A 15,487-nucleotide genomic window follows, 5' to 3' on the forward strand; every position below is an offset into this window, starting at 1 on the left:
TGCAAGCAAATGGCAGCACAACTTCATCATCGGCAGTCTCTCTTACTACAGTGCCCACACAATCTACATCAACAAGCACAATCCCTGCCATGCTCTCTACTATGACAATGCCCAGTACAAGCAGCAGCAGAACAGCAGCAGTAGATGTCAGCACAGCATCAACTACAATCTCTACTTCTCCATCACCCTCCACAATAAACAGCACTACTTCCTCTTCTCAAGCGGATGGCAGCACAACTACTTCAACGCCAGTCTCTCTTACTACAGTGCCCACACAATCTACATCAACAAGTACAAGCCCAACATTGTCATCTACGCTCTCTTCAATGACAACGCCCAGTACAACCAGCAGCAGAACAGCAGCAGTAGATGTTAGCACAGCATCATCTACAATCTCTATTTCCCCGCAACCCTCTACAATAAACGGCACTACTTTTTCTATGCAAGCAGATGGCAACGCAACTTCAGCATTGCCAGTCTCTCTTACTACAGTGCCCACACAATCCACATCAACAAGTACAATCCCTGCCATGCTCTCTTCAACGACAATGCCCAGTACAAGCAGCAGCAGAACAGCAGCAGTAGATGTCAGCACAGCATCAACTACAATCTCTACTTTTCCAGCACCCTCCACAATAAACAGCACTACTTCCTCTTCTCAAGCGGATGGCAGCACAACTACATCAACGCCAGTCTCTCTTACTACAGTGCCCACACAATCTACATCAACAAGTACAAGCCCTGCCATGCTCTCTTCAACGACAATGCCCAGTGCAAGCAGCAGCAGAACAGCAGCAGTAGATGTCAGCACAGCATCAACTACAATCTCTACTTTTCCAGCACCCTCCACAATAAACAGCACTACTTCCTCTTCTCAAGCGGATGGCAGCACAACTACATCAACGCCAGTCTCTCTTACTACAGTGCCCACACAATCTACATCAACAAGTACAAGCCCAACTTTGTCGTCCACACTCTCTTCAATGACACCACCCAGTGCAAGCAGCAGCAGAACAGCAGCAGTAGATGTCAGCACAGCATCAACTACAATCTCTACTTCTCCAGCAACCTCCACAATAAACAGCACTACTTCCTCTTCTCAAGCAGATGGCAGTACAATGACATCAACGCCAGTCTCACTTACTACAGTGCCCCCACAGTCTACATCAAGTACAATCCCTGCCATGCTCTCTTTAACGACAACGCCGAGTACAACCAGCAGCAGAACAGCAGCAGTAGATGTCAGCACAGCATCAACTACAATCTCTACTTCTCCAGCAGCCTCCACAATAAACAGCACTACTTCCTCTTCTCAAGCGGATGGCAGCACAACTACATCAACGCCAGTCTCTCTTACTACAGTGCCCACACAATCTATATCAACAAGTACAAGCCCAACTTTGTCGTCCACGCTCTCTTCAATGACACCGCCCAGTACAACCAGCAGCAGAACAGCAGCAATAGATGTCAGCACAGCATCAACTACAATCTCTACTTCCCCATCACCCTCCACAATAAACAGCACTACTTTCTCTATGCAAGCAGATGGCAACACAACTTCAGAATTGCCAGTATCTCTTACTACAGTGCCCACGCAATCTACATCAAGAAGTACAATCCCATCTTTGTCAGCCACGCTCTCTTCAACAACAACGCCCAGTACAACCAGCAGCAGGACAGCAGCTGTAGATGGGAGCACAACCTCGGCTTCCATAAGTACTGCATCTACAACATTAGATGGCCTCACAACTTCAGCACCCACGATAATGATGTCCAAATTTCTTTTCACCTGCATTATTCTGGGAAATCCCTTTTCATTTCAATAATCCAATGTCAAGCTTTCAAGTTTAGTTAAATTAAAGTTTCTCATCTCTTAGAAAATCTGTAACATATTATTGTTTTGTTTCTTTCAAGAAATCTTTGAACTTTGTAATAATACGTCAGAGTCACTGTTTGTGTCATTGCCCTGCAAAGTATTTATCCAACAGGGATTTTCTTAGAGCTGTGCATCTATCCTGTGTTATGCAGCAACAGCTTCATTAAAAACAAAACACATTATATGGTGAGTTTCATAATGATTATGCAAGACTACCAACAGATTTTGTTTCACTACCTGGCAGGGTTCCAAAATTAGTTTGATGTGCAATAAATACTCGTTTCATTGCTCAAATAAATGTGCACTGTTGTTGAATTTGTGTCGCCATTGGTCTAGTCACTTCAGGCTCAAGTGGAGCTACAACAACATTCTTGAAATATCTGCGGACTGAATGTGTTTATTCATTTAACCATTACACGCCTGTAGTTCTGGAGGAACTCTCGGTAGGACTACTACATAACTTCTGTAACATGATCCTGTTAAGACAAGGAAGTTGTCTTATCTCTTTTGTAACAAAAGGATTTTTCTTGCCAGGATTGTACCTGTGGGTGTGTGGGTTTGTTCAAAAATGTCAGATGTTTAACGCCTTTATAAATAATCCCTAGTGACACTCAGCAGCTACATTCGGTCATGGGTTGGTTTGCATTGTACTTCTTTCTCCTGTCAGGGCTGCCACCTCTCTATTATGGTGAGTGGAACATTATCACATTTAATATTGAACAGTTTAATTAAGCAAAGTTATGGCATAATTATCACAGGATATAATATTGTGTTTAACTGATGAGGACTTTAACATAGACGAAGAACAAGGCAGATAAACACAGATGATTAGAAATGATCATTAATGTATCAAAAATATCCTACAATAACAGATTACAGATACTTGCTTTCAAATATATCCAAATTAAATACAAACTACTGGGAGGAGAACATATATTCAATCAAAATACAAGTTATTTCAAAAGATACAAAAAACATTTTATGCAAACTGATATTATTACATTTTAAACATTTTGTTGGGCCAATTGTTGAATAGGGACAGAAATTGTATGAAGTCCCTATTTTGTGTGATTCAGTGAATCATTGATCTTTTGACTCTTAATGTAATCCGCTCTGCTTATACATACAAAGTGAATCACGTCAGCGGTTAAAACTATTTCCTGATGGAAGAATCCCAAAATGTCTCACACATTATCAACAATGCATTGATAATCAGTTGTAAATGCAGCCAAATACTGATCAGAGATATTACTTACAATCTGCATCTCTAGTCGATGGATCAAGAGCAATTCAAGTAGTAACTAAACAGCATTTACTGATCATAAATCTCCACTATATCATGGGTTGAGAGGTTATTTATGGTGCTGTTTGTCCTGACCTCAATGTGAATATAACACTCAGAAAAGGGAACCAAGCATAACAAAATCTGATCCATAGTAAGAAAAGTGCCTTCATCTCATAAAGGTTGGATGTAAATGTTTGATAAAGTCTTGATGATTGTAATTGCCACCATTACTAAATCCACCATGATATTACTTATACAGACACAGGTGACAAACTGAGTAAGAAAAAATTAAATAATAAATGTGATAAATAAATTGGCAATAAGTAATTGTTAATTACAACCTTTTCACTAAATAAAAAAAAAACTCAATTATTGTCTGAAGCTGTCTCTTAATCTGACTGTGAAAATGACATTAATGCCATGTAATCTAGTCCCCGAACAAGTACTAGCATTTTGTGTTCTGCTGTCACACCTGGAAACTAGCTGTTGTCTAACTGTTGCAGGGTAACTGAGTGGATCAAGTTGTCTAAACACCATTAGCCTTACTTCTTACAGGGGAGACTGAACAACATCATTGCTCACTTTTGTTGCACCAGACAGATCACTGTGACATCCATGCCAGTCTTCTTCTTCAGTATCTTGAGCATAGGCTCAATTTAAATGTTGTCTTTCCTGAATTCCAATTAAATTAAATGTCATTGTTTCGTTTCACTTTCTAGCTCAAACTACAGCTCCCAGTACCAGCCCAACAGGTAATATCCACCATGTCACCTCATACACTGTACTCCTTGTGCCCGATTCTTCAGTCTGGCTCCATCTCAACACCACAATGATCAGCAACACCTATGTGTTGTGTGTCTCTCTTACATGTCTCCCTGCTGCATACCACCAACATGTAGCAAACATTTGCCTCAATATAGAGACTCTATAGATTCTACGAGCCACTCCTAATCGCACCTACAGTGTTACTAAATTGTGTGTATCTTGCTTTGAAAAAGAAATGTAGATATTTTCATAACAACAGTATTAAATGTAATACTTTTTCAATTTATGGTTATAGATTTTAATTAAATTTTTTCCATCACACAAAGTCTCTACTTCCTGCTCTGGCTGATTGGTTGAGAGGCAGTTGCTGACCTGCCACTGTGGTTGGTTGACTGAACAAATTTGGATGCCAATTTCCAACCCGGGCTACAACTATTACTACCATTGCTAATATTGACTCTAGCTGCTTCAGCATAAACTGTGCTTTCTTTCATCTCTTGATTACTGTACTCTGAATCATGATTTTTTTGACTGATCTTGAAATAACAGGCTGAAATAATTATAGATTGGTGCAGTGCTGATCTGTTATACAACCATTTTGTCTGTGCTGCAGGCTGTGCAGGACCACCTGTGCTGTGCTGCTCTGGTCAAAACAACTCCTGTTTCAGGACCTGTTACTGTGATGAGCACTGCACAAATGTTGGAGACTGCTGTGATGACTACAACACAACCTGCACACAACGTAAGTTACAAAGTTCAGTGTTTCCAACAGAGTAAGATTTGAATTGTGGCAGTGGATGGGGAAAAGATCTTTTTAGGTCGTGGTGTATCACAATGTTATAACACAGCTTTGCCAATAGGAAAACTGGCTTCAAGGCCTGGTGCTCTTCCCGGGAGCTGCATCTTGATGTGGCAGCCGATTGTGATATTGTAGCGGACCACCACAAATAAATTAATGTCTTGGATACACTGCAATTATGTAAATTTTGTATTTGTGATTGAGGTTTTAAGATTTATGGTGCAAATCTTTCTTTCTCAACAACAGCGTCTACTCTTGCAACGCCAGGAGGACCCACCAGAAGCAGCAGTGCTGGGCTGACATCTACACCAGCAACTTCAGCAACAACAGTCTTGTCAGCAGCATCACCCAGTGCAACATCTGCAGTGCTGAATGTGAACACAACCTTAGCATCTACAGTCTCTGGAACTGCAGCCACTGGCCATATCAGCAACAGCATGTCTATACCGGCAGATAACAGCACATCCTCATCAGTCTCAGTGACAACAGGACCACGCACAACAAACAGCAATACTTCCAGTACCAACAAAACATTAGCATCGACAGTCTCTGGTACCACAAAACCCAGCACGACTGGCAGCACTGTGACATCTACACTGGCAAGTATTTCCACAACTTCATCATCAGCAGTCTCGGCAACAGCACCCAATACAACATCTGCAGTGTTGAATGTGAGCTCAACCTCGGTCTCTACATTCACTGCTACTACAGCAACCAGCCAAACAAGCAGCAGTATATCTACACAAACAGATAACAGCACAACTAACACCAATACTAACTCAACACCAGCAGATATTAGAACAAATTCATCATCCGCAGTCTCACCAATAACGGTAACCAGTAGAGCATCTGCAGGATCAAATGTGAGCAACACCTCAGCCTCCACGGTCTCTACAGCAACCAGTCAAACAAGGATCAGTACATCTACACTAATAGATAACAACAAAACTTTATCAGCTACTGGAACAACAACAACAAACACCACAAACAGCAATACTACCACTACGCAAGCAGATATCAGAGCAACTTCAATATCCACAGCATCTGAAACAACACAGCCAAGCACAACAAACAGTAATATATCTACACCAGTAGATGTCAGCACAGCATCAACTACAATCTCTACTACTCCAGCACCCTCCCCAATAAACAGCACTACTACCACGACGCAAGCAGATGGAAGCACAACTTCATCATCGCCAGTCTCTCTTACTACGGTGCCCACACAATCTACATCAACCAGTACAAGCCCATCTTTGTCGTCCACGCTCTCTTCAACGACACCGCCCAGTATGACCAGCAGCAGAACAGCAGCAGTAGATGAGAGCACAACCTCAACTACAGCATCTACCAAAGAAAGCATCAGTTCTACATCTAAACCATTAGATGGCCTCACAACTTCAGCACCCACAGCTCCAGGTCGGTCATCATGATAATTTCTGCTGTAGCTGCAGCCATTTGTTCTTTATATTAACTGTTATAGTAACAGATTTTCTGAAATCTATTTCAACTAAAGGTTATAGCACATGTACACCTGGTGAGCCCTGCTTCTGGGAATAACCTAGATTTCTTTCCTGCATGCCTCAAGACAGCCAATCACCAGCACCATTACATCTTGGCACAAAAAGCATGCTGCATGCTTATTGCCTCACAGACACTGATAATATCAACTTCTTGAGTATTGAAATTTGGTACCGAATGACAATACATCTTTAGATACTCAACAGTATCGAGGCAATTTGGTCGATGCCAATAAAAGTACTGAAGTTCAATATGTAGCCCGAATTGTGAGTGAACCCTGACAAGACTCTTAGCCTTACCCACTTTTTTCCTACAGCAGTAGATTATAAACTGTAGCACCTTATAGGCCCAGAGGAGTAATATGTTAGTAGTTTCAAGTTACAGGAAAGTCAGTTGACAACCTGTGTAAAACACCGGTGTGCATTAGGGTCAGAGCCAACAATGATCCTCTGTTGATGAGTCAGCTCCTTTGGCATGCTCACTCAACACCTCAGAAATTTGACAGTTTCCTTGTAATCTTAGCAGGAACAACACTGGCAGAAACAAGTACAACTCTGGATGCCAGTAGTGTCACGTCTTCACCAGCAGATGGAAGCAAATCTGGAGCTTTGAAGAAAAACACAGATTCCAGGACCACCACCAGCTCAGGAAAGGACACACTCAGTGACATGTGCTTCAGGGATGTAGTTAACAGTTTGAATGGTAAAATACATTTCTATTTTCTCATTTCTTGTTTCAGATGGCCAAACACTGACTGTTCACCTAAAGGTTTCTGTCTTAACCAGTAACAAGGACAAGACTGCGCTGCTGGAAGCTTTATCTAATGTTAGTACAAACCACCTTCAAATCTACATCAAGCAGGAACAGTATCACCTTTGTCGCTCACATCTCATCAGTGAATGTCTTCTCTCTCGCACGCAGTTTGTATCCCAGAAACTACTCCAGGACTGTGATGGCTGCACTGCGATTATTAGAAGCATCAACCTGAGAAACGGAGAAAAGTAATAAAGATCAGTGCATATTTCACGCCTCGTAAAATGTACATAAAACCACATATTTACGCAACAATTTCTGATGAGAGAAAACTGTTGGACCAGGCTGTGCAGCCAAAAACAGAGCGTGGCATGTGTTATTTGGCTAGACAGGGCCTACAAGTTGTATTAACACATTTAAAACGAGGATAATGGGTCAAAAGTTTAATTATGCAGAGGCAGTTCTGGCCCATTTAAACCTCAGGGGCCAGTTAGATTAACTCTGGAGCTAAACACTCCTTTTAGCAGTGCAGTCAGCTCTGTAAGGTTTTGGAAAGGACAGAGGGTCATTGAACCACTTGGTGAACATTTGGTATTAAAAAAAATACATCAAACACTGGTGAAAAATGCCAATCACAATTTCCTCAAACCTGCACATGATGTCTTTAAAATGCCTTGTTCTGTCCAACCTACAGCCCCCAAAAAACAAAGAAATTCAACTCCTTTTAATAGAATAAATCACAACGTATCCATATTTGAATGTATATGGAATATGTATTTATTTTTCTCAATTATCAAAAACGGTAGGCAATACTTCTCCATCGATTAATTGTTGCAATCCTATAACAAACTATCAAATATTCAATTAATTGACATTTAACTGCATAAATCACACATTTGCACGTGTTGCCTTGACTTTTTAGTGTACAACAGTAGAAGCAATATAAATAAATATTATGTTGATGATTATAAATATAAGATTCTGATAACACATCTGAATACTAAAGAGACTGAACACCAAAGACACTGACTTATTCAAATGTTCATGTCCACACTATAAAGTATACGTTTTCTTTTTCAATGCATTGGTTACGCAGTCTAGATAGCATACATAGTAGTCTACTTTCTTAAGCTTATATATTCCTCGGCTGATATTGGCCTAACACATTTTTCATAGAACAAAAAACATGAAAAGATTCTTGACGTATTTTATAATTATTTAATTCCCAGTGAATTGTATTGTTTCAGTGCACTGATGTTACTTTGGACGTTTAATTTTATTGGAACACTGTTAAATATCCTGCTTTTATCTTTGTTTGATAACCATATTATCATTGCAGATACTGTGTGTTTATGTTTACATTTTGTGCATACAAGATTACCGGCCGATTTGTCAACATCAGAATTTTCCCTCATATCGGTATTGGCCCCAAAAATCGAGTATTACTGGGCTCCACTTTTGACTCATTTGATAGCACAGCTTAAAAACAAAACACATTACATTTTTCATAAGAAACTGATGATTTGGCAGACTGTCAGTGTCAGTGACTGTCAGTAAATATGCAAAATGTGGGGAATTGCTAAATTAATCCATTAAATTCACATCAACAAGAACACAGGCCCTTCAGACAAAGTAAATAATATAAGTTACATGTCATATATTCATCATTGATATAAGGATGATGCTGCAGAACGACACTCAAGCATCAGGTGAGAGCAAGAGACAGAAAGTGAACATGACTTTACTTTTTCTTGTAAATATGAACATCTTCTCTCAGGGGGACTCCACAGCTGCCTCAGCTAAAAGGGTGCAATACTATTTTTGACCACAAAAGATTGAGATACATTTACCGACACAATCCAAGGGGGCGCTGTGTCAGTCAGCGGGTGCTACCTCAGTAGCTCAATGTAAACTGAGAGACTAAATAGGACAATTATCAAAATGTTGACACATTTGAAATTGTACTTTTCTATTATTTGCTTTGTATTGAATTGTACTAGTTTTCTGGTAGTTGGGTTATAATTGTTATGTACTGATGAAATGTTCATTTTGACTTTGATTTGTAATTTCACATCTTTGCATTTTTGTGTGGTTTCTACATAGAGATTCATGTTTGCATTGCCGATGGCCTCACTGTAAGTTTACTGTACAGAGTGGTTAAAGTGCAGTAAGAGTGCATAAATCCAACTGGATTATTTATCAGCATCTGATAATTATGGGAGATTTCTTTTTTTAATGTGCAATAAATAATTATTCAGATGTTACGGACATTTGGTCACAGTGTGTGTTTGAATGCTCGTACATTACAGATTTACTCACTGAAGTGTGGTTAGTCGGTGGATTGTCAAGAGGAGTTAAATCAACACGACTTCCTTGGTTAGAGCTGGTTGGCGTAACTCATTATCTAGCAGGTAAAGAAGAAAAACACCACAGAAAGAAAAAAAATCTCAAGGACTCAACTTTTTCTTTTCTGTTTTGAATAAGAAATTCAAACTCTAACTGAATAAACAAGCTGTTCAGATGGATAAATAAAGTCTCCAGAACACTGTTTGAAACTAGAAAGGTGGCAGGGTCCGCCACATGCAAACAAACTTAAACAGTCTTAAATCGGGTTGTCCTTTAATGCCAGAGAGCTTGTTTGTTTGGCACGCTCTCCCCCAAGTTAACCAGACTTATATTACTGTGTGGTACAGAAGCAAACAGCAGGAGGAGCAGACCTCTTTTGTCCCTCTGCTGCTCCACTAGATGATTATTTCAGTGCGTGAGGTGACCAGTGAAAACTCACCTTCATGAGGATCATATTGATAGGCTGAACTGTCAGAGCCTTATCAGACAGCTGCAGCTTTTATGGTAGGCTACGGGGTGTGTGTGTGTGTGTGTGTGTGTGTGTGTGTGTGTGTGTGTGTGTGTGTGTGTGTCCAGGTCCAGCTCTGTGTTGCTGCAGAACGACGATCAAGGTGACCACAAGAAATCCAAAGGTTGACAGTTTCAAGCTTTCAGTGTCGGTTTATGGAAAAATCTTTGTTCTTCACTCCAGCTTAACTCACTACTGCGCTGTCAAAATGAGACCAAGCACATCAACAAAGGCGGTACCACATCTTTACCAGTAGGTGGGAGCAAAAACCACAACATCAGCCGTCTCTGCACCGCACGGTTCCCACCACCACATGGAAGTGAGAAAGATTTTCAGTGCTGAAGCCCTTTAAAAAATACAAATTTGATGCAATACTTGATACTACGATTCCTGCTGAATATTTGCTCTTAACCTTTCCCATCAAATGCATTGTCGTTCTCAGGGTTCTCCTTCAACAACAATCTGAAGAAGTTATGTTGCTATTAACACCTCTGCACACTCAAATATATTAACACAAATAATACATTTCACTTATAAAGACACTTAACGTACTACACAAAGAAATCAAAAGAAGACAAGAAAGACAACCATAGAGGACGCACAAAGTAATAAAAACTGCAAAGTCGTTATAAAAGTCTTAAAAAGTAGGGCATGAAGTAATAGAGTATTATAAAACCAAGGACAAAGACAGCAAACACTAAAAAAGATAAGAGGGTCCGGCCAACAGCACAGAATCAGGTAACGATCACATAGATGAGCATAAATGAGAACTGCAAAACCTTTAAGTGGAAGGGGAGTTTCTTGATCTAAGAGTAAAAAAGTGTTTTCTGCATGGTCTGATATGCAGCAGTGATGTGTTCCACAGTTTAGGGACCGAGTCGCTGAAGTTTTTTGAGTCCTCGGAACTGTTAATAGTCCAGAGTTTGATGGTCGCAGTGGCCGAAAGGGAACGCAGTATGATAGACACACTGCCATTTCTTTTCAAGAGGTTTAAATCCAATAGAACCCTCTCCAGCACCAACAGACGTCAGTACAACTCTGGATACCAGTAATGTCACATCTTCGCCATCAGATGGAGGCATATCCACAGATCTGGACACTAGGGCCACCCATCAGCACAGATGAAGGTACCCTCAGTTAGCCATGCACATGCTGTCTTATCCAGTGATTTAACAGTGTGCAGAGTAACATAGTTTTTTATTGTTTATTTTTCAGTTGTCTTAACAGGGACTCCTCGCCTAAGTCTCTGTTCTAACCCATAAGGAGGAACATGGAGATGTGGTTTTACAGGTTGCATCAGGTACAAGTGCTCGCTGATTGCAGCATCATGAAGTTACAGCATCACAAGAGACCGTCCATCATATACACAGCTCCCTCGAATGCTCGGTGTGTTTGGTTTCCTCTGTGCTCCCCCCTGCAGAGCTGAGATGAGACGCATCAAACCCACCTGATGAGAAATGACCCGGTTCCATCCAGTGGAGATCACCTGCAGGGGCCCGGGGACCGTCACCAAAGAGAGCTTTCGTGTCAAAACGCGTCATCGAAATAAAACGTAGGACGTTTTCTCTGACCACTGCTGATAGATGCACCATGCACCTGAGGCGCAGAGGAGACCTTCATGCAGACAGGTTGAAACTGACACCACCAGTAGAGAGGAGGCTGAGGGTTTACCATGTGGGCCCCTGATATTGTTGTTGTTTTTTTTCTCCTTTCCCTGATTATTCCCACAGAAAGCGAGCTCCCCAGATGGTTTCCTATAATATTTTCATCTGTTGTGGCAGAGAAATCTCTTATTCAGAACGAACAAAAGACTCTGATCCAAACGCACACATGTGGTTTTGCGCTCTGTGCTGTCAGTGCACAGCTACACTGTTGACTAAAGTAGACGTTTCTGTTTTCATGCTGTCATATCGTTACATCGACCGAACATCACATGGTCTGCTGCGGTTTCTTGCTGGCTAAATTACATGCAGTGCATTGCAAAAAGCAAAAAAAAAAAAAAAAATTAAGAAAACCACATGGCATCGAAAAAGATATTGTGAATGTTGCAGGAGGCTCTTGATGCACCATAGAAATACACCACAAAATGTAAATACTGATTACATGTTCACTATTTCGTTGTTTTTAATGACTGGTGGACACTTGAAAAGATAGAAGGAGTGGAAAAGGTGTTAATGATAATGATCACTTCCCATTTCAAGCCACAGGTGACCACAAGACTCCAACTCACTTTTCTTTTCCGTTGAATATGTGTGCAGGCTCGGCCGACAGACACATCAAGGCAGCGCTGTTTGGTCAGTTAGGATCATCGTGGTGACCCCGGCACCTCAGGGGAGGAGGAGGATGAGACAGAAATGTAATTATGACAGAGGAAACGGGTCCACATGGCCGCGGGGACCGGCGCAACCTCTGGGAGCGGATAGTTCAAATTAGACCGGCGTTGTCAGTCAGGACCCACCTCTGACCCCGGAAGCCTTTCATGCAAAAAAAAAAAAAAAAAAGTAAATAACTTTCTTTCTCCCCTTTTATGTGTGTTTGCGTGATCGCACTGTACCTGTCCGGCTGTTAATGTGACGCGTCCTCTGTGCGTAAAAAAAAAAACGGCGCAAATCAGAAGCGTGTGTTCTCTTTGAGCTCCTCCGCAGCCATCCCCTGCAATTGGGGGTAATTCTGCAGAGTGAGTCTCGGGGTTCACGTTTCGCCACAGCTTTGTAAACTCGGATCACTCGGGGAGGTCACCGGGAGGCTGGAGCGGCCCTGTAGCCGCGCGTCCAGCCTCCCGAAGATCGGTTACAAATGTAATGGCAATGGAATGTCGCTGTTGCATGGGGCTTTTGGCCCTAATTAGAGCCGATGTGAGAGCGGGATTGTCATTTAAGTTTATTCAGAAACACAGTTATTTCGTGCATTTACATCTTGCAGGCCTAGAATTTAACTACATTTTTTAAAAGTGCTGGCTGATGGTGCATGTAAAGTGACATTATTGTGCAAATCCTTAAACTCAAAAATCACACTTAAAGTCCAGATTTAAAGAAACAGCTCACATTTGTACCCATGAAAGATTTAAAGGTGCACTATGTCGTTTTAGGGGAAGACATTTAAATCAGAAGATCAAGATCTTTCTTGTTGTTTTGTACCCAAACAAACTAAATACACAAGCTCTAGTCGTTTATTCATGTGTGAACAAACAAACTGACCGTAGAGGGTGAAGCAGTTTCATACAGGGCTGCTTTGTTTATGTTTGGCGGACCCTGCCACCTTTTATAGCTTCGAAAAATAACTTGTTTTCTTCTGAGAATGGCTTGTTTACTCAATTATGGCAAATATATATGTATATATATATATAGAGAGAGAGAGAGATAGAGTTTGTATTATTACCTCAAAAATCTGAGTTTGAATTTCTCCTCCAAAACTACATAGCGCCCACTTTTTTTAAGGAAAAAAATGCCTGTATTCCAAAATGCAGTAAAATAATAACCCTTATCTAATTTGTTCAGTATGTTCATAAGTTAAATTGAATTAAGGGAAATGGAAAATCCAATGGCAGGTCAATACTCTCTCTCTATTTCTGTCTTGCACACACACACACACACACACGCACACACACACACACACACTGTCCATGTTGTCCACACCGTCAGTATGTTTAGGTATCCCTGGTTCCCTGCGGTGAGTGCATGTTGAAGGCCCCGCTGTTATTGATCCTGATTGGGCCTCACAGGAGGAGATTCCGGCCTGCCATTGACCCACACTCCTCCGTGTTTCCACCCTTCTCTCAGATCATCAGAGGCAGCCGTCTCCTCCTGCCGGCCTGACTGCCTGCCCGCTCGCGTGAGATTTCTGATTGTCAGATTGGACGGGGGAGAAAGGGGAAGAAAAAAAAAAAAGAAAGAAAGAAAGAAATGAACTTACAACAGGTTTTCCCCAAAATCACTAGCAGGTCTTGCCTGAGTAGTCAGCACTGACGTTTTTCTGGCTTGGTGACTGTCAAAACATCTTCCCTCATGTGTTCATACCCTCCCTCCCTTCTCCTCAGAAAAGCCCGTGGCTCACAGGCTGCTCTCCTCTTCAAAGTCAAACTTCTCCTCCATGTGGCCTGTGTTGAATTTCTGCATTGACGGCTGCCCGCCGCTTATGAACTCCTCATAGGGGTCCTTTTTGTCCTCGTCGCTGCCTAAGCACTTGAAAAGCGTCATGGCGAGGAAGGAGTAGAAGAACATGACGATCAGGATGTAAAAGTAAGCGTTGTCGTAGGTCTCCCTGGAGCTGGAGGTGGTGGTGGTGGTGGTGGAGGACGCCGGGCTGGGCGGAGGGCTCGCCGTGCTGTTGGAGGCGGTCACGTTGATCTGCTGCCCGGCGATGTCGACACCGGTGTCCTCCAGGATCTGCTGGCATCTGGAGAGCAGAGGAAGCAGGAGGGTCCGGTTCATGTGTTTCATACCAGAGGTTTCGACGGAAACAAAATAAACCAGAAACATTAGAAAAAAACAGAGAAGAACCAGGGCGACCGAGAGCGGACGACAGATGGAAAGTGTAAGAGACAGCCACTCACTGCTTTAGGAAAGGCACGCTGTGAGTCATCCACCCACTCTTCAAGAGACTTGATAAGGTGGTATTTCAGAGATAAAGCCCACTTCTTTGCTGCCTGATTGGACGCAGCCAAAACATCATAAAAGGCACAACTATGACCTCAGAGTGATTTGGTTTTCATCAGAAATAACTCTCAGATTACAATACTTGAAGGGACATTCTGGCTCATCTTGTATTCTAAAGCTTCCTTTTAACTCTTCTTCCTATATATAGAAAACTTCTTTTTTTTTTCCTCCTCTCTTTGTGCCCCTTTCCTCTCACTTTCAATTTGCGGGCTTGGAAGCTGCAGAGACGCTTGGATTGTTGTCAGCTCCGGTCAAGTAGTCTACTCATTTCAAAGAGTGCCGGGGTCAGAGGTTAAGTTGTCTCCAGTGTGTTGCTGCTTGACTGACACTCCGCTCCAAAGCAGCCCCTTTGGCTTTTTCAATCATTGTGTCTTACAAGATGAGCACTTGTAGAAAGGGGAGGGTAAAAAAAAAAAAAAAAAGGAGAAGTTTGCAGAGTAAAGAAAATAGCGAAATGTGATCTCGCCTCGTGATCTTATGGCTTGTGCTCCCGGACGACGAGCTGAGAGATCTCGCAAACAAACACGGCCGACGCACAAAAACAAGCCCCAAGAAATGTTCTGAAACACAAACGTTCACTTTATTCACATACCATGAGTGACACGGGCAGCTGCATCCCTAAACCTCCAGAAGAAAAGGAGGAGAAAAAAAAAGAACGGGGGAGTGATAAAAAACGCGGCGGTGATATCTGTAACCTTTTGAGGAGTCTGCCAACTGGGTGAACAGTGTTTTCGTTTCTGTTTGGCAGCAAGAGCCAAAAAAGAAAAAACCCCTCTGAACCCTGGGCAGCCATGTCGGTGACTGATGTCCTGGTGTGACTGTGGGCCGCTGTGCTCCCATAATTTATAGCAGCTCTGCTTTAGTCATTAGAGGGGTGTGAAGGAGCCCCTAGGGAGCTGGAATTTGTCCAAAAGGAGTGTTTATTAAAGGGGATATACTTATGATTTAGAGGCTGCAGGAGTGTGCACGAGGGACGCTG

General features: G+C 42.0%; 1 long non-coding RNA gene across 1 annotated transcript; it reads right to left on the minus strand.

Moving 5' to 3' along the window:
• Positions 1-10,030: 10,030 nt before the first annotated feature.
• Positions 10,031-12,648, minus strand: LOC115573114 (uncharacterized). The gene is made up of 3 exons (XR_003982223.1): positions 12,408-12,648; positions 12,084-12,327; positions 10,031-11,275 (listed from the first exon to the last, which is right to left on the minus strand). It is a non-coding gene; the product is annotated as an uncharacterized LOC115573114 (long non-coding RNA).
• Positions 12,649-15,487: the final 2,839 nt, after the last annotated feature.

Source organism: Sparus aurata, chromosome 21 (assembly GCF_900880675.1).
Source record: "Sparus aurata chromosome 21, fSpaAur1.1, whole genome shotgun sequence".
NCBI classification, from domain to species: Eukaryota; Metazoa; Chordata; class Actinopteri; order Spariformes; family Sparidae; genus Sparus; species Sparus aurata.